At 47.8% G+C, this 27320-nt stretch overlaps 1 long non-coding RNA gene across 1 annotated transcript; it reads right to left on the reverse strand.

The window, feature by feature from the left end:
• LOC111770618 (uncharacterized) lies at positions 1-27320 on the reverse strand. Its single transcript, XR_002803970.2, has 7 exons — positions 26548-27320; positions 22249-22350; positions 17421-17695; positions 13215-15822; positions 3707-3745; positions 3395-3499; positions 1-2596 (listed from the first exon to the last, which is right to left on the reverse strand). It is a non-coding gene; the product is annotated as an uncharacterized lncRNA (long non-coding RNA).

Below are 27320 nucleotides of genomic sequence, written 5' to 3' on the forward strand. Positions count from 1 at the left end.
TCTAGCTCTGGGAAGAGCGGTGTCGTTTATTAGTCACCATGTTGACACAAATAATCAATAATCAATTCATAATCAAAATTGGGGTAAGTTTATTATATGAGCCAGTCTGAGGACTATATAACCCAGGAGAATGACCTTCCCCAAGGAAGGAAGCACTCTGAAGACGCGAGGTGCACAGTGTGGGTACAGACCATTTTAGAACAAGGAACATACGTCAAATATGATGGAATCTCTCTTTTTACTGCAGTCACAAGCTGTTTTGCTAGCATAGCAGGTCAGCGGTCGCCAGATGTACACGGCAGGTCAGTTTGACCCTTAGTTTCTGGGAAGGAATGCTTATCTTTGAAGAAATGCTGATGTGGGAAGGGGTCATCGATCCCTATCTTTAAAGGCAGCACGCCTTGCTTTGGGATCCTGTAAATGTTTAAAGCAGATGCACAATGCATGCCGGACAGGCCACGTGAGGCCATTCTGGAAAAACAAGGTCAGGCCAAATTAGTTTTAAACCAAATGGCTTCCTCATATACCTCGATATATTAACTTTTCTTATTGCTTTTCATTTATTCATCAACCATTTCTAGCCAGACTTCAGGACAATTCATCCTCTCTCCTCTTTTCCACTCCTCCGTATCATCAGTCATCAGATCCTATCAATTATACCTCAGAAAAATCTCTAGTGTGTCTTAGCTGCTCCATCTCCACGGTCTTTCTCTCTCTTCTGGACTGCTCCAACAGCCTTATCCTGAATCCCTTCCCTGGTAAAGTACAGTGTAATATTCAGAAAGTTAAAATAAAGATGACTGTCATACTAATATGATGTTAACATGTGTTAAAGATTTATTTGACTCATTAACAAGAGAACCAGCCAGATAGTAAGGCTGCTTTGGCGGGTGTTTGAGGAGCTGAGTATTGATATTGTATAAGTGATGCAGAGAGAATATTGGAATAAGATTTCTTGTTAGATACAAAACTAGTTAAATGTCCTTCAGAACAATCAAAGCAGAACCTTTGGAATTACTTTTTTCTATCAGATAGAAATTTTTTCATCTCTGTCAGATGAAAATTTATAAATCAATGTGGAATTTCACAGAGCCTGGGCTCTAATCAACAGAAAGCAGTATGTCCAACAAGAGTACAATCTCATTGAGCAAGAATGGCAGCCACCTCTTGTTTCTGTAAATAAAGTTTTATTTATACCATCCATGCTCATTCATTTGCATCTTATCTTTGGTTGCTTCCATGGTACAATGGCATTGTTGAGAAACTGCAATGGAGACCATATGGACCAAAAGACTGAAATATTTACTATCTCCCCTTTACAGAATATGTTGTCAACCCTGCCACAGAGAATGAAATAATCCTCGGGCGGACCTGCTAGACACTGCTCTAGCCTAACAATGAGAGAACATGGAGACCTCTTCGCCTTATCTCCATCTAGGGGATGATTTTTCTTACATCTCTTCTACTGCCCATTCTCCAGACTGTTACCAGAGCAATCCTTCAAATCACTTCTTGGGGCAGCCCAGTGGCGGAGCTAAGTTCTCACGTTCCACTTCGGCGGCCTGGGATTCAGATTCAGATCCTGGGTGCGGACCTAAGCACCACTTGTCAAGCCATGCTGTGGCTGGTGTCCCACATATAAAGTGGTGGAAGATGGGCACAGATGTTATCTCAGGGCCAGTCTTCCTCAGCCAAAGACGAGGAGGATAGGCGGCAGATGTTAGCTCAGGGCTGATCTTCCTCAGAAAACAAAATCACGCTTCTTACATTGTCGCTTCTCTGCCTAACATCTTTCCGAGTCCCCAACACTCACTGTGTACTAATCCCCCCAACCCCTCGGACCCCAGTCACTTTTACCTGTGTGAGGCCACTAGGACGGTCATGTGGAAGTCCTGTGGCCAGCAAGGCGGTCACAAAGGTCTGTAACTGCATCTGTGATCAGCAGGAGTAGTTTGCCCCACATCTTGGGGCACCAGGCCGACTTGGAGCATTCTTGGTTGGAGGGAACTGGCGCTGAAAAAGGATTAATACCAACTGCCCCTGAAGCTTCTGGGGAGAATTAAAGGAGAAACTTGTTTATAGGGCTTGGCACCTGGTAAAGAGCTCAATAAATGTGAGCTTATTTTCTTACCATCCACTTCCCTCGTGTTGATCTGAAATGAGGATTATGCTTCTGGAGGGAGAAGAGGTGGAGAGGAGGAGAGGGGAGCTGGGGTAGAAGGGAAAATAAGGGCGGGACGACATCTGCTTCCTATTCCCCAGACTCAGGGGCCCAGGCCGCCTTCCTGGTGTAACGTTTCTTCGTTCCGTATAAACAGAAAAGATGATTCTCGTAATCTCGGCAACAAAATACGCAGGCATAAAAATGGGTCATATTTTACTTTAATGAGAGAAATGAGGGCCTGTTTCCTTCACACAGAGAAGCCTGGGTTGCTGTAATTAACACCAAATGGGCCTGAGGCTGATCGCTGGAATGATGAAGAGGTTGTTGGGATTGGAAGAAACCTGGGGCCTCAGGAGCTGCTAAAACCTTGCCAGCCCTCCATTACTCCTCCCCAACTCCTCCTCACCACTCCGTCCAGCCAGCCGCCAGCTCCTGAAAAACAGGGAGGAGGATGAACTTTCCTTACGTGCTTACTAGGTGCTTTATGCACATACACAGGCATACGAGTGCATGAACACATACACAGGCAATCAGGAAGGGCCTTTCAGCTCCGTTTTCCGGATCAAAAGACGAAGGTTCAGAGAGGTGGAGTAACTTGCCTAGGATCTCACAGCTTAGAAGTCGTGGATCTTCTAGCATCTGGCATTGACCTGTCTTTCAAATCTCATCTCTCCCTATAACAACCTCCTGTGTAGTTTCTGATTCAATCACGTGAGACCACTTCCTGTTTCCATTTACACCTGACTCCCTACCTGCTCAGGTGCTGATGTCCCAAACTGACTACCTTCCCTTTCCTTCTTTGCTATTGAAATGTTGGCTCACCTTTCAAAGGTCAACTCCAAGTTGAACACGGTGTAGATTAGAGGCACAGAGCATGCATATGGACTCTGGAATCATGCAGACCATATTCACATCCCAATCCTGCCATCGAACCCCCTCTTCTCTCTGAGCCCCAAGTGCCCATTTGTAAAATGAGGATAACAACACAGAGGTGTGGCAAGGAGTGAACAAGTGAACCTATAGAAAACGCCCTGCACAGAGCTTGGCACACAGTACCTGCCATTTATACCTCTTGGTTCAAAACATTGCCAGTCGTCAAAAAAGAAACGTCAACAACAAAGGCATTTCAAAGGTACCCTCTGATGATGAGACCACGACTACCACAAACAGCTGTTACACGTCCCAACCTGCTCCCCCAGAGAAACGTCCTCCCGCTGTGCCTGTGCCTACCTGTCCATTTCTGTTTGTTTGAGGGACTTGCTGCCAGAGCTAGTCCTCGACTGCTGACGCTAGACTTACGACAGATGATTGTCAATGCCAGAAAGGGTATCCAACCTACAGGAAAGCAAAAGCACAATGACAGCGACAAATTCAAATTATTGTTCCTCCTTTTGTAAAACTTCTTTGGTGGGAACAAGCTGACATGCCAATATGAATAAAGAAGGGAATAAGGGGGGGCTCAGGAAGATAAGAAGATGGGAGAGGCACTTTAATTGCCAGGATTTGAGGGGAAATCCTTGAGAGATTCTACAAAATACTGACCTGAATATGTGCTCAGGGTCCTCGCACTGTCCCAACTCCCTAGGACAAATCAATCACCAAAATAACCTTACTTGGTTGTAGTAGCCTAGAGGAGAAGCAGATATGGCTGACACCTCGAATACTAGGAAAGAAGACATAGGATGAGGGATTCACGTATTGTAATACCAAGGGAAGGACCCAAACTGCCACCTGAAAAGACAACTGCCTTCCTAGAAGAATCTGCAGTGAAGACCTCATTTATGAGGTCATGAGAAGAAAGCCTGATGAACCCTCTAGGATCAGGGAGGGGAGCCACCCCTCCAACTAGCTCTGTGCAGCAAGAGGGGAGCCCAGCTATTCTCAAAGGTGGCTGTGTCAGGGGGAGTGGCAACGTGGGGCTGAGGACTCCTCATTTCCACTGGGATGTCAGAACAGACGCCTCCCTTTCTCATCCCATCTTAACAAATCTGTTGTCAGCAACCTACTGGAGAAGAAACTTCTCCCTCCTCCACTGCCTGTCAATCTCCCTGGCCCCAAAGACCCCAATGCCTCGTGTCATACCCTCCAAAACAAGCAATTACAGAGCAGATATTATTAAAAGATCAGAAGCCATTGAAGGAGGGGGACCAGTCCCAGTAACCGGAGCATGTAGGTTTTAAGGAGGCGAGATGTAGGTAGAACTCTTTATAAGATATTGTGAAAGCACACACACAACAAACAGCTTTTGGTACTTTACACATGATTTCTGAGTTTTAAAATTCGAGATAAAAATTTTTAAACTAAATGTTAATTTCCAAAAGCTATAGCATTTCAGATATTAAATACAATGAGAAACAACACCCAATACAGAGCAAAAACTACATAAATTGAAAATCGTAAGTGAAAAGGTAAGGGACGTCGAAGACACAGGCAGAGGATGTATTACATAAGTAAGAGTCCCAAAAGGGGAACAAGAAACAGATGGAGGAGAATTGACAATGGGAGAGAGAACTAAAGAAAATTTCCCTGAAGGAAAGGCATGAAACTTCATACGGAATTTGTCTTGAATAGGAATAATTTTTAAGTGACACGCACGTAGGCATCCCCTGATGAAATTACCAAACTCAAAGAAAGAAGAAAGAAAAAATATTTATAAGCTTCTTGTGGCAGCCATGAAGATGTGCCCCTCGGATCTCCTGCTGCAGGAAACCTAAGCAACTGGCGGCCCCATCTGCAGCTCCCTGAACCTACCACCAGGTTCACCCTGAGGCCGTGCTTCCTGCACACTGCTCCCAGCCAAGGACTAAGCATGCAGGGGTCCGAGGGCAGGCCAATTCCTGAGAGATGTGGGACTCCTCCCAGGGACAACTTTGGCTCAACGACTCCCCATAGGCCCGGCCAAACCTTTCTTGGAGCTGTGCTGCAGTCAGAGACAACTCCTACCTCGATCTTCCTTCTTTTCCATTCTCCTTTTGCAGGTTTCAGACCTCCATCATGGTCTGAAGGTTGTCCCAGCCTTCTCCTGCTTCTGTCCCAATAAATCTCTTAAATATCTAACCCTATCTTGTGTCATCTTGGCAGACCTCATCTAACACAGATCTACAGATAGGTGGTAGGCAGGCAGGTAGGTAGACAGACAGATAGATAGACAGACAGACAAAACTAAAAATCTGACTTTCGCTATACAATATTAGTAATAGAACACACTGAATCATAATTTTTAGGTCGTTGAGAGAAAAAAAATGCAACTCAAGCATCCTATATTCTGCCGAGACATCAATTGTAAGTGAAGCCTGAGTTAGATACTGGTGGCGATCACAAATATCTTCAGTCCTCTGCCTTCCAGGCATACAGGGGGCTTGGCATTACTCTACCCCATTTGCAGTGTGGCGTGGTGACATTCTTTGACCAATTAAATGAGTGTGTCACTTCTGGGAAGAAGCGTTTGATGGTGGTGGGAGGCTTTCCAGCGCTCTCCCCTTGCTGCTGTGATCTGAGATGCTTGTGTTGATACAGAGGTGAACACTGAGCTTTCACGTGGCAGACAACCTCCCTAGTAAGTCCCCTGAGACCGCAGCAAACTTTGTGCGAGCAAAAAAGAGACTTGTGGTTTTTTTTAAGCCTTTGAGATTTTGAGGGATTGGGGGTTTTGCTTCCTGCAGCATAAGCTAGTCTATTCCACTTGTGCAGAGGCCAGAGAAAAAAATGTCAGTTCCATGAGCACAAGGCCCTTGACTATCCTCTGTCATACCCCCTTTACCCAGGAGCAGCATGAACTATTACCAAATATATTTTTGTTGCTGTTGTTGTTATGGTCACTATTACTGAAAAAAAATTTTCAAACACTGAAGAAGTCAAAGATTCTGTGCCCATGGCCCTGGCTGAGGAAATCACTGAAGCAGGAATTCTAACCAAATGAAAATTAAATTAAAACAAAAGTCTCAAGATAGGGAAGATGACAAGTCTAAGAAAGAGTGGTAAGCAATAAATCTTGTAGGATTTTATAACTAAATCTACAAGAATGATGAATGCTTGACTGGGAATTGTAATGTGAGTTAAGTAAGGATTATTAAAACAGAAGAGGCGTATTGTAAGAAAATATGGGATAATGAATGAAAGTTCTGAGTTTACTCAGCAAAACCCAGGAGGTGGGGGTGGAAGGGTGGGAGGAAAGGCTCCACGAGGGAGTAGAAAAATGAAGAAGTTAAAACATTTAAAGGTTTCATCACTGTGGAGAGCACATAGCCAAGTAAAACATGGAGGGGGGAAGAATTAGGAAGAGTTATTGAGTTTTTATATAGCAATTTAGGAGTATTTGACTGTAAACATGGTTAACAACTACTCTGATTAACATGCCTATTGTTTGATCATTTATTCAACAAATGGTTATTGAACATCTAGTATACGTCAGGTATTTTCGTAGGTGTTGGGAATATATCAGTAAATACATCAGTAAATCAAACAGACAAGGTTCCTACTTTTGTTCTCAAGCGGTAAGACAGGCAGCGGTGATAACCGCCATTTCTTTTCCTCTGCTGAAACCTTAGGAAAGAAGAGAAATTATCCATGTCAAGAGGGGGAGAGCATGGTGTTCTGGGCTGAGAACTGAAGACAGTCATAGGCTTGGTATATTCTACAGATGAAAAGAAGGCCAGAGTGGCTGGAGCTGTGTGTGTGTCCAGGGTGGGGGTGGGAAGGTCAGAATACCAGTTCACAAAGGTGACAGATCATGCAGACACTCATGAGGCTGTGCGAGAAGGTAAGATTATTCCAACTGTGTTGGAAAGCCATGGGCGGGGTTTAGGAAGAGGAAGGTCATGATCTGATCTGTTTTAAGAAGATCTCTGGCTGACATGTGGAGAAAGGATTGTGGAGGGCAGGACAAAAGTGAACGCGGGGGCCTCGAGTGGGACATGATAGTGGCTTGGACCAGGTGGCAGAAGTGAGCATGGAAACTAGAGGCCAGATTGCCATTCTCTTGGAGATGTAGGTAATGGAACTTGCCGATAGGTTAGATGCCCCACGTAAGAAGGAGGGAAGACTCAAAGTTGATTCACAATTTTTGACTTGAGCACTTGAGTAGAAAACGCAGGCACTACAGATTGAGGGCTGGGAGGAGGTATGTTATAAACAAGGCTAGGTTTAAGTGAGTTCAGCTTGAGATGCTTATTGGACTCCAAGGGAGAGAACTATCCAAGCTCACATCTGGATACGTGAGCTAGTGAGAACTCAGGGATGGAGGTGACCATTCACAGGAGAGAAGGCCTCTAAAGCCAAAGGAGTACTCGGGCCACCGCACCTACATAGCTACCTATACAAAGCACTTGGTCCGAGATTCAGCATGTGGTGGGCGCTCAACAAATGGCTCCCTCTCCTTTTCTTCTGGAGATGATTGAAGATGGTCTCCTAAAATAAAGACGGGGAGGAATGTCCGGGGACTGGACATTAGCCCCGACACAGGCAGGACATGTCACCTTCTGGTCCTCAGTTTTCTCAGGGATTATAAAAAAGGGAACAGATCAGAGTGCTCCTCTGGGGATGGGGTGGGGGTGGGGATGAAGCACGAGGAAAGTTTAGGGGATGAGGGCTATGTTCTGTGACATTGTTGATGTTTTCACAGGTGTGTACGTGTCTCAAAATTCATCAAATTGTACACTTAGTAAGTGTAGATTATTATATGTCAATTATACCTTAATAACACTGCTAAAATTAAAAGGAAGAGAACAATTTCTGCTTTATTTATCTCCCTGGGTTGTTGTGTCCCTAGGATTACGTAATAATCATAAAGGCACTTGGAATAATAAAAAATAGATAAACAGGACGTATCCTATTGCCGATGACTTTCTGCCCTCTATAAATAGCCGCTGCCTTACGTGGGAGTGGAGAGTAAGAGCTGAAAGATGCATGAAAGAAAATAGGAAGATCTCCCTGAAAAAGTGACAAGGCAGATGAGAAGGGGCCTGTATTAGTCAGGGTTCTCCAGAGAAACAACCAATAGTGCGCACATGTGAGAGTGTGTGTGATTATCATAAGGAGTTGGCTCGCACAGTCATGGAGGCTGAGAAGTCCCAGGATCTGCAGTCGGCAAGCTGGAGACCCGGGAGAGCCGATGGTGCAGCTCCGTCTGAGTCCAAAGGCCTGAGCAGCAGGAGAGCCGGCGGCGCAGACGAGCCCAAACGCCCAGGCTGGAGACCCGCAAGAGCCGAGGTTTCACTTTAAGTCCCAGGCACAGTGAAGACAATGTCCCAGCTCGAAGGCAGACAGGCAGGAGGAGTTCCCTCTTCCTCAGCCTATTTGTTCTACTCCAGGCCTTCGACTGATTGCTGAGACCCTCTCATTAGGGAGGACAGTCAGCTTTGCTAAATCCACCAATTTAAATGTTAATCTCACCCAAAACGCTCTCACGGACAGAATACTGTTGTCTAAATATCTGGGCATCCTGTGGTCCAATCCATGTGACATGTAAAATTAACCATCACAGGGACTATTACTTACTGAGCTCCTGTTTACAGCAAACCTCTCTTATCCTAACCTGTATTGGTTACAGATAAACCCCAAAGGGACAAAGAGGTGGTATCACTTGCCCAAGAACACAGGGCTGCCGAAATGACAGAGCTGGATTTAAATTTCATCTCACCTGAGTCTACTGCAGCAAGCTCCACTTCCTAGGATCCCAAAATTCAGAGCTGAATGAGCCCTTACAGATTATCTAGTCCCCATCCGCCCTTTTACGGAAATCTAGAGATGAAGTGACAAGCTGAGGTTGCACAGCAAGTCACTGAGAGAGTGGGGCTCCTGCTTCCGTGTCATCTGGGGCTCCTTCTGCCACACCGCCCGTCCCGACTGCATCTTTGGCCACTTCTCCCAGTCTAGCCTGGGAGGGGAGAAAAGCCTGCTCTGAGATGACGTTCTGCCCTCAGGGCTCAACAGCTGGAGAGAATGTTCCCACAGGTGAGCCCCACTCGGCCCCCTCACCCCCTGCAGCCCCTCCTTCCCAGGCTGCCCTGGTCGCAGAAGCCCAGATATTTCACAAACAGCCAATTAACACCTCTTTTCCTCCTCTGGTGGAAAAAATGATGCTCAGACTTCGTGAACTCAGGAGTGTGGGGCTGCCTGAATGAGGCTCAGACTTCCTGAATTCGAGAAAGTGGGGCTGCCTGAATGATGCTCAGACTCCTGAATTCGGGAGAGTGGGGCTGCCTAAATGATGCTCAGACTCCTGAATTCGGGAGGGTGGGGCTGGCTGAATGATGCTCAGACTCCTGAATTTGAGAGTGTGGGGCTGCCTCGTGGGGTAATCACCTTTGCAGGAGGCCAGCTGCCCTTTGGGGAAACTCATTTCTTTAAGGCCTGAATGCCTGGATCCCAGGATCCTAGTGGGCTCCAGAGAAGGGAAAAGGGGAAGAAAGCCGAGTTGGGGAAAGGGAAGGGGAGGAAAATTTTCTCCAGGGAAAATTCCTTACATGGTAACACCAACTGGCATTTACTGACAATTTACTGAGTGTCAGCCACTATCCTAAGTGCCTCCAATTATCTCAATCATCACAGTCACCTGACAAGGTAGGTACTTTTTTTTACCCCATTTTATAGGTACAAAAACTGAAGCACAGAGGTGTTAAGTAACTTTCCCCAGGTCACACAGTTGATAGCTGGTGGAGCTTATTTTTTAACTCTGTCGGTTCAACTTCACAACCCATGTACTAACTCTTACTCAGAGTTCACAATTTACATGTGTGTTTCCACCAATTATCTCATTTGATTTGTATAACATGTGAATTAGAGTTTGCTATTTGTCTTATTTATGGTTGGAAAATGAAGTTCCCGCAGTAGACTTAGTGAAGGCCACCCAAAAAATCAGTGGTAGACCAGGGAAACACTCATTACTTCACTCAACAAACGTTTACTGGACACCCGCCGCGAGCCAGGCAGTCTGTCCTCAGGGAGCTACAGGCTGTCAGGGGACATAGGCAATTATAACACAGTCCAATGTTTTTATTACATTATTTTTCATTTTATTATTTTTATTGAGGTATAGCTTAATACAGTAAAGTACACAAATCAAAGTGTACAGCTCAATAAATGTTAAATATAAACAAACACACGTATGTATAAATGTGTGTGCGTGTGTGTGTAACTACCCTCTGAGTCAACATATAGACTATTTCCAGCACCTCCCAAAGCTCCCTAATGCCAGGGGTAACTGTTATTCTGACCTCTTTCACCACGAATTGGTTTTGCCTGTTTTTCACCTTCGCTAAAGTGGGATCTATAGCGTGTACTTTTCATACCTGGCTTTCCTCACTCGATATTCATCCATGTTGCCTGTGTCATCGTTTGTTCTTTTTATGGCTGCGCCATATTCTCTTGTATGAATACACACACACTGCAGCTTTGTTCTCTGGGAAGCCGACTCTTGAGACAGAGATTAGCATGCAGCACAGTTACTAGCAAGTGTCCTTGGGAAGACAGCTGCGGAAGGTAGGGACAGGCAGCAGGATTGGGGACAGGGAGAAGTCCAGAGCTCAGTGCAGACCCAAGGACCACCTCAGGCAATCCCACAGAGAGCTCAGAAGCTAAAATAGCCTGTCTTAGGTGTGCTGTGTAGCTGTGGGCTACCCTAGGAAGAGCAGCCTTGGGCAAGGCTTGCAGCCCAGGCAATTCTGGAAGAGTTCTCTGCCACAGCATTCCCAACAGCTGGGGCAACGAGTCCCATCTTGAAGCAGGATCTGAGCAGCACATGACACACGTCCACCACACTTCAATGTATTTCTCCATTCTCCTGTGGGTGGACGCTTGAGTGCATGCCAGTTTGCACTATTACGAATTAGGCTGCTATGAACACTCTTATAGATGTCTTTTGATGGACATAACCAGTTATTTCTGTTAGACATATAACCAGGAACAGAATGGCTAGATCAGTCGCCAGGTACATATCAATTTACACTCCCACCAGCAATGTATGAAAGTTTCAGTGTTTCCAATTCCTAAAATTAAGGTCTCTTTCATTTTAGCCATTTTCGTGGGTGGGTATTTAGTGGTATCTCATTATGGTCTTGATTTGCATTCTCTGGACTGACTGAACACTACCATCAAATATGGGCCTAAGCGCTCACGTTTGGTCAGGGTGGAGCCAAATCTGAACCCAAGGCAGATGGTTCTACAGACACTGTGTTTCTCCCTGGGCATCTTGTTGCCTCCCTCCACACCAGCCAGTGTGCATTCAAAGACTGAACTACTCGGAAGTAGTCATTGACCTTGAATCAACCCTACCACTTGCTGGGTGTCCGGTTGTGGGGAATGTATTAGTTCCCCCCCGGGAGCCAGTCCGCCTCTTTCCTTGCTCTCATATGCTTTCTGCTCAGGTAGCGGGTGTTTGTGTGCTTAGGAGAGAAGGTAAGAAACACGAGAGTTCGCTACTGGGGCTGTTGGGACTCACTCCGGGGCCTTCGATAGTGTCATTGAGCAACTGAACTTACCAACCTAAGGACCCCCATAGTTCCGACATCCCAAAATATGAAATGACAAATTTTCTTATCATTTAAGCCATTTGAGTTAGGTCTTCTGTTACTTACAGCCAAAAACACCCTAACTCCCCCTTTCCCGCACCTCGACTTAAACAGATTGCATCTTTTCTTCCCGGCTCCTCCTTACAATGTGGTCTGATGGAAAATGCAGAAGCCTCATCCTTTCAGCATTTATAACAACATAGATATTTTAATTCCTATGCAGAGCGACTCTGAGAGGGAGGTATTAGCGCTAACTCCATCTTGTAGAGTCAAGTCTCTGCTTCCTGAGGACTCGAACATCTCAAAGAGCTCTTCCAAGCAACGGCCTCACTTTTTCAGATACTACAGCCAAGACCCAGAGAGAGGAAGTACTTTGCTTGTGGTCATACAACCAGTAAGTGGAACGGCTGAAATCTGATGGACTGAAGTTCCTGCTCTTTTCTTTAGGTCTCTGCATGAAACAGCTCTTCCCTTAAGAGAAATCAGCACACGAGCATTAAAATAGGCCCTTTGGAAGTCAGAGGACACAGTCGCTCCAGGTTTTAACTGCTCTATAAATGCTCCCCTGCTTCTGAGGGTGCAGATCTGAGCGTCTCCCGCGTATCTTACAGAGGACACGTATTCTGACACTGAGGAGAAGATGAAAGCAACTCCGCGTCCAAGACTCATAAAGTTAGCCCCTTTGCATAGATGTACAGCTTTCCCTGCAGCTGGAAACTCACTGAAAGCCAGACCTGCTGTGCAGAGGAGAGAAGAAGCGGGCTGAGCTCAGCTTCCTTCTCCGCTGCCCCCACGGCGGGGACCCGACCAGCTCCTGATGCTGCAGCTTCCACAGCTCGGATTCACCGCAGGGAACTACATAGCCTTTCTCCGCTCTCAGGATCCCGACTGTCCACAGAGTCCGTCCTTTCTTGCTGGGCTCCTGCTTCTCTCTCTTCTCTGGAGCTGCCAGCTTCCTCTCTTCCCTCGGTAGGGCTCCCATCTCCTCATCCCCAACCCTGGAAGCTGAGGAGCCACCATCAAACAGCTCCACAAACACTCTCTTACTTGCTGCCCCTAAAGTCAAGCCCGTGGCCCTTCTGTTACATGAGTCTCACTGTGGAATCTAATCCAAGGGGATAACTGAAAGTAGGTTGGCATTACTGGGAGAAGAATGGATGGGGGCCACTGCAGATGAAGGTGGACAGGAGGGCAGGGACCACCCCATGCAGGAACTCGCAGGCCTTGTTAAGGACTTTGGACTTATCTCAAAAGCAAACGGAAGCCACTGAGTGATTTTAAGCAGGAGCACAAGATCAGATGTGAGTTTTAGGAAAATGGCTCTTGTGGCCAAGGGGAAGATTGGCGAGGAGAAAAAAGGGACAAGACTAGAGACCAAGGGCAATAATCTGGCCTGCTTTGTCAGGTAAGGAGCTCCCTGTCACTGGAGGATGCAAACAGAGATAGAGAAGATGGATTCCTGTGATGGATACACAGTTGGACTAGCTCATGCCCGAGGTTCCTTTCAGCTCAGAGACACCAAGATTCTTTGGGAGAAAACTTACCTGCCCTGGTCCAACCTCCACTCCCCAAGTTCACAGGCTGCAAAACTGAGACACACCATGGACTGGAGGCGGGTCTGCGACTGTGGTGTCTCAGTCTGAGTCTGAGTAGGTTTCTGTCTCCACAGCATACGTGAGGTCTCTCAGCCAGTGCCCCCAATTGGGGACAAGGGGTGGTTCCATTTTGTTGTGCAACAGCTCATAAATCCAGGAATTAAAAACAAAGGGGATTCTGTTGCAGGTAAATACCATTTGAAATACAATCTCTGTGAGGGCTTTATGTTTGTCACGAATTTTATAAATTGTTGCAGTAATTAACAGGGCATAAAACAGGCCTCTACCCCATCCGGAAAGGCCTTCCTGAATGCCCCATTGTCGGACATGCCGCATGGGCTCCCAGAGTGGCGGTGCCCTCGGTGAGGCTGGTGTGGGATGAGGGTGGGGGCATGCCACCCTGGGAAAAACGCCTCCATTCACGGGAGGCAGTTTAATGGGCTCATTTCAGGTGGCTTAGAGAATGACACCGAGATTTACCTCCTGGGTCCTTCCCTCAATAAATTAGAATGAGGCCTGGGGCCTGGGGGACAGTGGGACCTTCCTCTGCATTTCAGTCAGAAGCTGGGCAACCAGAACAGTTTTCTCCCTTGCTGTGACTGCATGCATTTGGGGAATTTTCCCACATTTTCTCTTGTTTTCTTTCTCTCTGGGAAAACTGTCAAACACTGTATGGAAAATAAAGACCTCAATTCATGAACACAGGTTTGATTTCTTTTTAAAAATAGTACCTTCTGGAAGTCTCAAGTGACCCAGAGAATTGACTCCGAGCCCTCCTGTTCCTGACACCCTGGAGGATGCTGTCCCCCTCCACAGAGATTGCAGGGTGTCAAGAGACAGTCAATGAGCACAATGTCCTTGGTACTCCCCCACCCCACCCCGAATGGCCTTTTAATTAAGAAACATTTTAGGCAGACAAAAAGTATAACTGGTATAAATAATATTTATGAACCCACTACCTAGCTGAAAATATAAAACACTACAGATCAAATGGAAGCCCCTTGGCCCCTCCCCCATTTTCTAATTATGTGTCCTCTGGGATCGTAGCAGGGAAATGACTCGGTCAATGAGATTTGGGGAGCTCACTCTGACTACTGTGTGCATTGGAGGAACCAAGGCTGGATGCAGAGAGACCAGGTCAGAAAGGTGTTCGACGATCCAGACCAAGGACAACAGCACGCCCCTCTCTGCAGCCCGAATGCTGAGAATGGAAAATCATTAGGCAAACGAAATTTGTGAGTAATGATGGCAACTAATAGTGGTATCTCACCTTCGATTTACCCAGCATTTTTCAAACTCACTAAATCACCAAATCCTCTCCATAATTCTTTATTTAATCTCAATTTTACATATATGGAAAGTGAGACTTGTAGGGGAGCAGAATTTGCCACACCAAAATGTCTCTTCGGCTTGATTATTTTTAAGAACAAAAGACTCAGGAAGAAATTTTGACCTTCTCCTAACTGCCTAAAAGATTCTAAGGTAGAAGGCCTGTTCCAGGAAGGAGCTGTCACCATAGAGAACTGAGTATAAGATGAACTAGGTGTGGTAGACAGGGAGGAACCGAGCAAGGCCCAGTGAATCAAAGTCCTCTCCAGTCTCTTAGTCTTTGCAAGCCATGGCAAACATTCCTTTACCAAACATTTGCTTTTCCATCTCCATGTGAATTGCCTTCCTCCCCTTTGAAATCCCAAACCACTACCCTAACATCCTCTTTTGTCTTTAGCTGAAGATGATATTTGAGGTGGTAGCTTTGGCCATTTTGGCAAATTACTCAGTTTTCCTAGGTTTCCCACATATATACATGTTATTAAACTGTGCTTGACTTTCTCCTCTTAATCTGTCTCACATCAGTTTAATTCTTAGACTAGCCAGAAGAACCTAGAAGGATAGAGAAAAATTTCTTGACTCAGGGGATTAAATCATTTTCCCAAGATCCTTTGATGGTTTTGAGTTCTGGCTGTTGCCCCTATAGCTTATTGTCTTGACCTTGTGTCAACATAACCCCTAGAACAGAACCTAGCTCATAGATCGTCTGTGCTCTGTAAATGCTCAGCGTATAAACGAATCACTCCGACTACACATCCTGTCTCTCCTTTGGAGATTTAATCACATATAGCCCAGTGTCGTTTTTTGGCATTTATGTACATGAATAATTAACAATAATATATTTCCCAACTTGGTAGTAAAATCCTTGAAGGAGGAGAAATCATGTTTCTTATCTCCTGGCACTTTGTAGGAATTGATAATTATAATTATGTTACAGACACATAGACTTCTACAACTAGAAGAGATATTTGAGGACATCTCGTTAAATTCCTTATTTTACCAATGAGATGTGGAGAGACAAAATGCCTGGCCAAGGTCGCAGAGCAAGTCAGAACTGTGTGCATGTGTAGTATGACCATGTTCTCCCAGAGTCTTCAGCCAGCCCTACTTAGAAGTCCTTTGATGTGCCAGCTCCAGGATGAGCACTGGATTCCACAGGTAAGAGAACACAGTCCTTGCCCTGTGGGTCACAGGGGCTTCGTGGACAGCCCCGCTGTATGGAGGAGCCCTATGACAGAAGAAAATAAGGAGAGGTGGAGCCCGTGGAGAATGGGAGAGCCCGAGCCCAATGTGAAGACATTCAGATGCCATTTTTACACTCTGTGTCAATAGAACACAACATATTTGGAAGCAAAATTGGACCATTTGGGCCATTGAGGCACCAGCCGTGAGCCCTTGACCTGCCTAAAGAGACGGACAGGTAAAGAGAACATGTCCATCATGGCACATTGCTCAAGGTAATTCAGGGTCAAGGGGCATGGCGACTAAGGATGCTGCAGATGCATCTTAGAGGCATTGGTCCTACTGAGCATTGAAACATTCATGGCATTGCTCTGCCCTGATACTGGTCACAGAGCCTGCACTCCACCTGGGATCGATTATTGAATGGTCACCTTCCAAACATGACCCTGGAGTCACAAATGTTACAAAAGTCCCTGCTGCTGATCCAATCATGGCATTTCTGGAGTCTGTTCTAAAGAAACACTCCTCAATCTTGGAAAAGCACACAGGAAGTGCATTGAAGCCTGGTTTATGGTGGAGGAGAACTGGATGCATAATGCATAATGAGAACAAGAGCATTTGTTGCACACTATTTAGGCCACACGTCAGGAACCGTGCTAGAGCACTTATAAATGTCATCTCCACCTCACTAGTCTTCACGATCAACCCTATAAAAAGGCTGTGACTGTCCCCATTTTACTTGTGGAGACTAAGGCTCAGAGAGGATAATCAGATAGATAGCCTGAGGTTGTAAAGCTTGTAAGTGGTGGAGATGTATGACTCACCCCGGGCCAGTGATCTTACACTTTAAGCTTTAGATCAAATACCAGAACAGCTAAATAATTTTCTGCATTCAGCGTAATGTTATCCAATTTTTGACAGTGATGTTTATGAAAACTGCCTACAGTATCCACAGCAATGAAAAATAAAAAGGAGTTTGACATTTGTATATTTACAATGACAACTATGGTTATATGTATGTAAACACACACACACACACACACACACACACAGACATACACACATTGTTAAGAATATAAACCAAAATGTTACTGGTGGTTGCCATGAGGTAATAAGATTAGGGTGACTTGATTTTTCAAACATTTTAGAATCATCATGGTAAATAATATTGATAGTAGGAAAAGTATATTTCACGTATTTATGAATAATAATTCTAATAAGTGTCTACCTCCTCATATTAATTATCTATGGAATCTTCTGACAGAAAACATCCACACATGAGCAATGCACAGTATTAATTTTCCAACGATTTGCCAAAAATGCTCAATCTTAAAGTGATAAAAATGGGGCCAGCCCAGTGACGTAGTGGTTAAGTTCATGTGCTCTGCTTCGGCAGCCTGGGGTTCACAGGTTCAGACCCCAAGAACAAATCTACACACCCCTCATCAAGCCATGCTGTGGTGGCGTCCCACATACAAAATGGAGGAAGCATGGCACAGACGTTACCTCAGCAACAATCTTCCCCAAGCAAAAGAGGAAGATTGGCAACGGATGTTAGCTCAGGGCCAATCTTCCTCACCAAAAAAATTTAAAAAGAGAGCGAGAGAGAAGCAACAAATGAAAAAAGAGCAGTTGTGCACTTACCTGTCATTCACGTCATCATTTTCTCTGTCTTGACTTCAGGCTCTCCCAAAACCAAGGAAGAGAACCAGAATCTTGTGGAATCTCTGATTTGGTAGGAAGCCTAGAACTTGCCTGTCCACTCCACGCTGAGTACAGAAGTCCGAGCCGAGGCGCTCACTGAGCACCCCCGGGGCTGTGGCACTCGCTGCTGTGGGAGCCGGTCCTCATGTTTCTGCATATCTTGCAAGCAGAGGCACCAACTATCTTTTCAAAGATGTTTGTAGAGCCAACAGCCTCTGAAGACAGAGATAGTGTCTCCCTCAGAAGCAGAGGACAGATTCCTTTGCTGTCCCGCATAATACAGACAACGTCTCCCCCAGGGCAAAGCACAAGTGGGTTTGCAGGCAGCCCATTATAGAAGATGTGTTTCGCTAAGCTCCAGGTTCCTCGGCCGTGAAGCAAGCTCACCATGTGTGCCGCACACCTGGGCCCCTTTGCCTCACCCCCATGGGACTTGAGGGACAAAGGGGAATCGACACAAACATGCTTATGCTGCTTGCTGTGCCATGAGAACAAAGCTCTTTGTCTCCAGCCCAGAAGTCACCGGTCTTCTACCAGCAGCCACGACACTGTGGCAGGCTCCCTTGTTAGCCGGCAAGGAGGGTCAAGTCTCAGACTCTCCCAGTTCCTCACAACCGTTTTCTAAGACAGCCCATCCCGTGGTTTCACATGTGTTTGTGTTATTCCCAGATGACACAGAAAATTCCTTCTTTTAATTTTTTAATTGTTGTTAGGACAGATTTAAGCTAGAGTAGAGTTCAAGCCTTTAGGGACTGATTTCAGCTGTATGGTGGCCACATGCCCTGGTGTCTCACACTGTCATTCCACTTATGCCTATTGTCCTAGCATAACTATTAATAACACTCCTTTTCATTCCCAAAGTGTCCCAGTTTGGATGATAAATTACGTGGGCACTCTAACTGAAGAGAGCTTGGATGGCCAGACGCCATGTGGCCACAGCGTCCTCCTGCCAAACCAACAGGACACGAAGTGAGGCTTATACTCCAGCACAGAAACCTTACGGCTTTGGCAATCTGTTTAACCTCTTTGTGCCTTGATTTCTTTATCTGTAAATTGGGAATGATACCAGTATCTACCTCATAAGGTTATTGTAAAGATAGAATCAGTTAACATGCATAAATGTACAATACTTAGAACAATTCCCAGCTCATAGTGAACACCACACGTTGGCTATTATTATCAATTTGGTTATCACTCTCATCTTCATTTAACCACAAGAGCCAGTGACTTCTTTGGCTGCTGGCAGCACCCGCTGATCTGCTTCAAGCACTCACAGAACCAGACAGAGCCCTAAGTGGCTCTTCATGCCATACCCTGGACTCCAAGCAAGACTGGACTCCATCAAATTCAGGCTGGTGGCTCACCCAGCTTTCCATGAGAGCCCCCGGAGGGCTCCGCACAGCAGTATCACAGAACCGTGCAGTAAGTAATCAGGAATTAACAAAAGCAGTCTCACCCCTATAGGTTTGTAGCTGGTTCACAACTCCAAACCTTCACCGTTTTGTATGTAGATGGTAGGGGGTGGGTGTATACGCACACCTATGTTTTGTTCTATCTAAGAGGGAAAGGGGGTGCTATTAATATTTACACTGGGTAATAGGCATAAGGACTGCACAAAGCAAATCAGCTCGTGGGGTCAACTGGGAATCACACACACAGAGGAAAAGAATGGGATGTCTTAGGAGCTGGGAGATTCCCCGGGGTGAGTGTCTCTCAGTGAACTTCACTGGGTCGTGGGCAGGAAGCAAGGGTCCCTCTGGGTGTAACAGGCTGGTGCCCTGGCCAAACGACTTAACAGCAGGGGAGCATTTCAGTTACAAATCAAGAACTCCAAGCCTCGCTAAGGCCCCTTCCAACTCTGTTGGGTTGCCCTGGGGGGGGCCCGGGGAGTCTCTGAATCTGTGCACTCTATAAAAGGCAGGACATCTCTATGGCCCTGGGGGACAATAAATGTTGAAAGCCAAAGGTGATGATACAACAAGTATGCAAAATATCCCAAAGGGTCTTAAATCTCAGAGCGACCCGGCTTGTGTCTGACTGTCTCGAGTCCTGACACGTATAAAGAATTGTCCCATACGCTCTCTACCGGACATCAGGGAGGAAGTGCTGAGCACGACAAGTATGAAATGTTCCTCCTTTTAAAATTCATTTGTTTCCTCGGGAAACCTGAGCTGCCTTGCACACTCCTTTGTGAGGAGAACAACGGCAACTGAGGTGAGCATTTGTAAACAAACACCTTCACGATTTAGCCCCCAGGGTCTGCAGCACACGGCCAACTGTGCAGAGTGTTTGCTCCTTCTGATCGCTGCTGGGCAGACTGGGAACTGACACCCTGTGTACTTGCCACTTCGGGTTTCCCTGACCGGAGGGGCTAGAGGTTTTTCTTAATCAGGAGAAACAGTAACAACAATAATAACCGTTATGATTGCTGTTACAATTATGTCCACTGTTTATTGGTCCTCACTATGTAGGGATGTGTTAGGTTCTCCGGGAAGCACATGCCGAGGGGAGTTAGAGATACAAGTGGAAAGTTGGAGGTAATGTCTGTACAAGTTAGAAAGGGGGAGAAGGCAGAACTGGGCAGGGAAAGCCTTCGGGCTGGGATAGGGCTCTGACACCTGGAAAGGACAGCAGAGAGGGAGCAGGATTGGCAGGGGGTGACCCCAACAGCAATGCAGAACTGACAACGGACTCGGCCCGCCCAATGAGGTTCTCTGCAGCAAAGAGCCAGTTAGAGGACTCCCACCTCAGGCAGAAAGAGCCAGGCCCTAAAGCCCCAGGAACTCAGCCATCACCTGGGGCTGCCCAGGCGGGGTGTGGCCTCAGGTCAAAGGCTGAGGCAGATCCTGGAGGGGCTGCAGCCAGGGGCCTTCACACCTCCATGGCTGCCACTGCATCATTCTACCTGTTTTATCGCTGGCTGGAAAATGGAGGCCCAGAGAGAAAATTGCCCAAGTACACACAACCAGTCGGCTGTGGGGCAGAAATCGAGTTCATGCAGACAGACCTACATTCAAAGGCCCATCCTCTTGTAACCATCAAGGAAGATCGTGAGGAGGAGGCAGAACCACATAGGATCCCACAAGGATGGGCAAGACTTGGGTCTCTGGGGATAAAGGATGAAGACGTTCCAAGAGGGCGCTGTCCCATCACCATGCGACCATCTGCTTCATGGGAGAGGCAGGAGAGGCGGCCCTGAGACAGCACACCTGTGTCCAGTGTTGGAATCTAACTTGTCTCCATGACCTGAAACTGCAGCACTCTGGTAGATTGCTACGGAGGGCTCCTGGCATACACATGGCATGACTTCAACAGAGTCGCGCCATGGAGAGTGAGCAGGCTGCACCCAGGCAGTCCTGAGAGCGAGTCTAGGTCTGCCATTCTCCAGACACAATTCCACGGCCTCTCTCAGCCTCCCTGTCTCATTGTATTCACTGTCTGTCCACAAAACTTCACGGAGGGCCCTCCATGTTCTTTTCCAGCAACTACACTGAGGACTGCAGACACCCAAGGAGGAGACACAGCCTCCATCCTCTGAGAGACTGTGTCAGGCCAGTGTGACAACTGCTCTGAGGATGTGGTGTGCGCAGACCAAATGGAGGCCGGGTCCACTGCCTGCTGCACTCTTGCTGGTGCCTCTGTCTGCCAGCCACAGTAGGCACCCAACAGAAAGCTGTGGAGAGACCCTGACATTCAGGCTGCACACAAACCTGGCACCTTTCCCGGTGTTCTGGCCCCCAACTCTCCATGGCTCTATAAATTTCATGAGGTCAAGAATCTCATTTCCTACTGCATTTGGAACCTCTGAGAACTAGGTGGTTAAGGGACAGGCCTCTGTCATACCCAAGTGCCAGAACCAGAGAAGGAACCGGTTTCTGCCAGCGGGCCAGTCTTCTCGACCATGAGTCAGGGGAGCCTGGCAGCATCTCGGACGGCCGGGTTGAATCTCACATGCGTCCTGAGAGGCACCCTCAGGAATGAACCCGTTTCACGGATAAGGACAACAGGTGCCGAGAAGGAAAGGGAATGCACGGTGGTGACGGGGAGTCAGGAGCCCAGGCGAAGTCCCAGCTCGGCTCTGACTGACACGCCGCGAGGCCGTGAGGGAGTCACCGCTCGCCTCTCTGCAAGCCTCAGCTTCCTGCTTCAGGACTTTCCTACGATTTACTCAGAAACCAACCACAACACACACAGAGCAGGGCCTCTTACAGAGCTCTGGGCTTTGTGGCTCTCACATTCCAGGGTTTCTAGAGACTTTCCTAGGACATGAAGACTCAGAATCCAGGACAGTGTTCAGGTCCCCTACCCAGGGCCTTCCTGCCATTCAAACGTCCAGGTCAGGGGAAAGCAGCTGGCCTTCGTTCCCCGTGCAGCTCAGGGCGGAAGCCTAATTATGGTTAATACCCAGAGTTTGACAGTGAAGCTGTAAGTGGCATCCAGGCCACAGGGGCTGGCGGCAGGGATGAGAGGCCACCAGACCAGTTACGGTGGCCCCTGCATGACAAGGAGGCTGACATTCTTGCCTTTCAACAGGCTCACGTCCTACGGGACTTGGGTGACTTCCTTGGGGGCTGCTAGGGAAAGCTGAAGTGCGGGCGTGCGGTGGGTAAGCCCCTCTGTCTGAGCCTGGTCTCCACACACCCTCAGTCCCCACCTGCCCCAGCCTGGGGCTCTCGGCAGCACCCACAGGGGCTGTCCTGAACGGCAGCTGGCCGTGAGATCTTGAGAGAAGCAGGCTTCCTTTCGACCCTTCTTCCCTGAGTGTTACCTCACTCCACAGGTCTGGGCGGCTCGGGGACGCCTGATAACGGAGAGCGAGCCTCAGGATTTCTCCATAATTTACTCAGAAACGGCCTTCTCAAGCACAGACCTGTGTAAGGTACAAAGCTCGGGTTATTAGTATTCCCATTTGTAAAAGGGCGGGCTGGGGCTTGCTGGCTCCAGAACTCACGCGCTTCCTCATTACACTGTCCTGCCATTGCATCAGCCAGCGTCCAGTAAGGAGACAGAGCTCATCTGAACAGGGACAGATCCCTATAAATAACTACTAAGCAGTGACAGTGAGGCCAGGAAAGGAGAGTGGTTCCCTGTTCTGAGTTCTGTCTGCACATGTGCTGCAGAGACAAGTGTCAGCCAGGCACCCAGGCTGTGCAGCGTCAGCGTCAGACGCAAGCCGGAAGCTCCTCTGTGCCAGGCCTGTGCTGGGGTGTCAGATCGGTACACAGCACGGGTGCAGCTCCCACGTTCACAGAGTCCAGAGGCCAGAAAAATGCCTTGTATCTCATGGGGAAGGATTGAGAAACACCAGCTTAGACAATTAAACTAAGTGGGACCCATTGGAATCGCCTGAAACGCCTGCCTGCAAAACAGGGGCTGGCCCATCGGAACCCACTCCAGACCTGGCGAATTGGAGTTCTGACGGCTGCTTGGAGAACACGTAGCACAAACACTGTATGACTGAGTTGCTGGGGAAGGGGGCATCAGGACAGCCTTCTACAAGACTAGGAATGAGAGGCCTCACCACTATTCCCTGCCAACTCGATGCAAGACCCATGCTGGACATCCTGTATGAATTCTCTTACTTTATCCTCCAGTGACCCGTTACCATTACATTTGCTAATCACATCAACCTTTTGAGTTGTTATTATCATCAACTCTATTTTTCAAATGATTAAAATGAGGCAGAAAGTTAAGTAGTTACTAGTCAGTAACAAACTTTTAGCCATTACACTCTATAGCCATCCAACCTGGGAATTTTCCCAAAACAATAGTCTCCTCTCTGCCTTTCTGCCCACTCTGCAGCCTCCCCTTCTGACCATCTGAGGGAACAGCATATGCAAAGGCCCAGAGGTAAAAAAGAACACAGACCATTTAAGGTGGCTGGAGAACAGAGAGTGCCAGTTGATGAGGCTAGATTACAAATGCTTAAGGTAAAAAAGCAAGTCGCAAGATCTGGATGCAACAGTTCAACCCTTTTGACCTGCCTAAAAATATGCTCGTCATGTCCTCTCCTGACTGCTCCTATCTCTGCCTACACCACAGCCATGGCATAAAGACACCTGAGACTCCAAGGTCAGGAAACTGGCAGAGCCCACCTTCAACACACTGCAAACCCCTCAACCCCAGGGAACACCCAGCCCAGAACCACTGCCCATCACCCGTCTGCATGGGTTTCCCCTTCTCCATGACAGCCTGGGGTCCAAGCCCAGCTTTGTGCCTTTCCCTCCTGTCATCAACATCAACTTGTCCCATGTCCTTCTTTGCTCACTGACCTATTACTGTGATTAATGAATAATATAATTAATTCACCTTACCAGTGACAAACACCATGAAGAAACAGAAAGAGCTTGTGTTTTGGGTAAAATGGATTCAAGTCTTGGCTCAACTGTTGAGTAGCTCTCTGAGCCTTAGTTGCCCCATCTGAAAAATGGGTTAATACCCACCCCACAGAGTTGCTGAGAGGTGAAAGTAAGATAATGTCACTGAAAAGCCATTTGAAAACTCTTTACAAAAATGATTTCAATAAACTTGAAGTTGGCCACCTAACACCTGTCTGGCCCATTAAACCTCCTCCTGAGGCTAAACGAGCGCAGGTCAGGTTTGAGATCTTTTCTAAGTTGATCGTAGTCACTGGTCATCTGTCGGCTCTGGAATCAGAGCCTCCTGTGTCTGATTCAGGCTCTGCCACTTTAACTACCTGTGCGACCTCAGACTGCTTGCTTAACTCCACGGCATCTCAGTCTTCCCACCTGTAAAATGGAGATAACGACAGCACCGAGCTCACGGGGCTGTTGTGAGAATGAAATGCAACAGTACGATAAGGTCCTTTGTAAAGTGCTTTATATGTAATGATGGCTCAAGAAATGTCTGTTACTTTTTTAAAAGTCCTCACAGCATACATTTAGGGGCCGTATCATTATCCCCATCTTACAGATGAATAAGTTCAGGCGCAGAGAGATTGTCTCAAACACGGATGTTCAGTGAGGGGATGGCATTGCTGAGCTTGGAACCCAAGTCTGTGAAATGCCCAAATCTGCTCGCATCCTGTCTGCCCCACTGCCTCTCGTTGGGGAGCTTGGCCAACAGCCTCTCAGATGGGACGCGGGTTCTCTGTGAGCTCGTTGGTAGCGCGATCTCTTAGTTAGGTCCAAGCCTAAAGGCGCTCCTCTGGAAAAAGGGTAGGATGGGGACAGGATGCTTCTGAGTAGCAGGGAAGGGGGTGAGGGCAGCCAGAAGACCGGGAGGACTGTGGAAACCTTAGGAAGGGTGGCAGGGCAAGGGCAGTGGACGTGGAAGGGACATGAAAGGCAGAGGAGCAGTGTGGCCCTGGCAAAGGCAGGGAGGCCTGAGCCCCACCCCCTCTCCTCTCCCTCCATGTTCCCAGGGGACCTTCATCTTTGTAAGGCCCCACCCTGGGGGGAGAAGAACTGAAAGGACAGAACACGCCGCCCATACACAGCCCTGCCTTCTCCAAACCCCGAGCCAGCAAACAACAGCCGCCTCGCATCAGTGCCACAGCCCCGTCCCTCAGGATGGGAAATCCGCCCCTCTCCCAGGGGCCGCAGGGCCACATTAGGAAGGGTCCTCAGAGATCAGCAGCTGGAACGCTTGGCTTTTAGGCAGGGAAACTGAGGCCAAGGGTGGAAAACTGTGTGAAGATGTGTGAAGAGGAAAACACAGCCACCCCTGCAGGCCTGGGAGGCACATCACATTCTCTCCCACCTCATTCATTCATTCATTCATTGAATACCCGTTTATGAAGATACAGACACTGTGCTCAGAATTAGAAGCTTGACGCCACCAGCTAACAGTCCAGAGGCATGATTTTTCGATCCACTAGAATATTTTTTAATTTTTAAATTAATTGACGACATTTAAAAATCAGCATTTTTTCATAAATAGGTTTTTACAATATGCCTAGGACACATTCCACTCCTCCTGTTTGCCTGTCTAACTTCAACTTCTCTGTCAAGACTCAGTTCTAGTATCCTCTCCTCCAGGAAGCCTTCCCTGACTGCCCAGGGCAGGTTAAACATAGTCCTCATCTCGCACACCCTTTTGTGCTTCCTTCTGTCTCAAGTAATCAAGTGAATATGATCCAGTGTGAGGTCTTCTCCTCCCAAGTCTCAGGGACAAGGACTCTGCTCCTGTTGCTTCCTTCTCCCTCCAGTGCCAGGTACATGGCAAGTACTTCAACACACGTGTCTAAATAAGGCTCTTTGAAGTCTGGCTCCCTTCTCATTAATATAGCCTGGTGGAGGGGCAAGGCCGGAGACCTTGGTGCAGCTGAGCACGTGGAGAGAAGGAGAACTGATCACATCCTTCCTCACCAGCTGGGAAATAGACCTCACATGTTCTGTCTCAGCTCCCTGAACCCGATTTCTTTCCTCTGTCAGGCAATGATAGAAATACATGCTTCTCAAGTTCCCTCTAAATATGAAATTAAATCACACAGCTAGCCCAGCGCTGGCACACAGTAGGTGATGGATAACTGCTCATTTCGATTCACTTCCTCGCCAGGCCCCAGGCACTGCAAGGCCCTGAGAAAAAGCGCACGCCGATTAAAGCAGGCCTTTGATCAGACAGACAGGGGTGATTCAGACTGACACGGCCTTCCTGGGGATGCCCACAGCCCGGCCTGTCGTGGTCCTGCAGGTGAGGCTGCCCCTCTGACTACAGACAGGACCGGACAGCGGAGGAGGAGCTGCAGCCCTGGGGCAGTGGGGGCCACAGACTAGCGTGGCCCTGGGCTCCTCGTTTCCAACTGTCAATTCGAGTTGTGGTTTCAGCCTCTCCCAGCTGGTTATCGAGGGCCTTCCTTCTCTCCTCCTCTCTTTCCTGCATCCCTCACTGCTACCACCCATGTGCAAAGCTCATCCTGGCTCAGGTAACAGGATGGGCTAGAAAGCATACTGGTCAGGGAGCCAGAAATTCAGGAATCTAATTCTGTCTCTGCATTTACAATTCCCATACCTTTAACTTTTCCAAGCCTTGTGTATTAGTTATCATGGCTGAGTAACAAATTACCCCAAAATTTAGCAGCTTAAAGCAACATTGATTATCTCACCTAGATTCTGAGCATCAGGAGTCCAGGAGCAGCCAAGCTGGGCGGTTCTGGCTCAGGGTCTCAGGGGTTTGTAGTTATCTGAGGGTTTAACTGCAGCTGAAGGCCCTGTTGTCACAACCGCTAGCTCTCGGGGCTGTTGGTAGGGGGCCTCAGTTCCCGGCCACATCAGGCTCATGACATGGCAGCCAGCTTCCCCCAGAGCAAATGATCCAAGAGAGAGCAAGAGTAACCAGCACAGAAATGGGGTCTTTTATACCCTCCCATGGGAAGTGATACACCATCACTTCCGCCATGTACTATTGGTCACATGGGCCAACCCCAGGATAGGGTAGGAAGTGACGTCACAAGGGTGTGAGTAGAAGGAGGCAGGATCATTGGGGGCCACCTTGGAGGCTGGCCACCTGTTATGGGCTAAATTGTGTGCCCCCAAAATTCGGACGTGGAAGTCCTGAGCGTCAGCACCTCAAACCTTGACTGTATTTGGAGACAGGGCCTTTAAAGAGGTGATGAAGTTAAAGTGAGGTCATCAGGGTGGACCCTAGTCCAACATGGCTGACGTCCTTCTAGGAAGAGGAGATTAGGACACAGGCGGATACAGAGGGAAGACCACGTGAAGACACGGAGAAGCCAGCCGTCTACAGGCCAGGGAGAGAGGCCTCAGAAGGAACCAACCCTGCTGACACCGGACCTTGGACGTCCAGCCTCCAGGCGTGGGGAAAACGTCTGCTGTGCCAGCCGCCCAGCGCGGTACCGCCGGGGGAGCAGACTCCGAC

The sequence above is a fragment of the Equus caballus genome, chromosome 2 (genome assembly GCF_041296265.1).
Source record: "Equus caballus isolate H_3958 breed thoroughbred chromosome 2, TB-T2T, whole genome shotgun sequence".
Classification (NCBI taxonomy): Eukaryota; Metazoa; Chordata; class Mammalia; order Perissodactyla; family Equidae; genus Equus; species Equus caballus.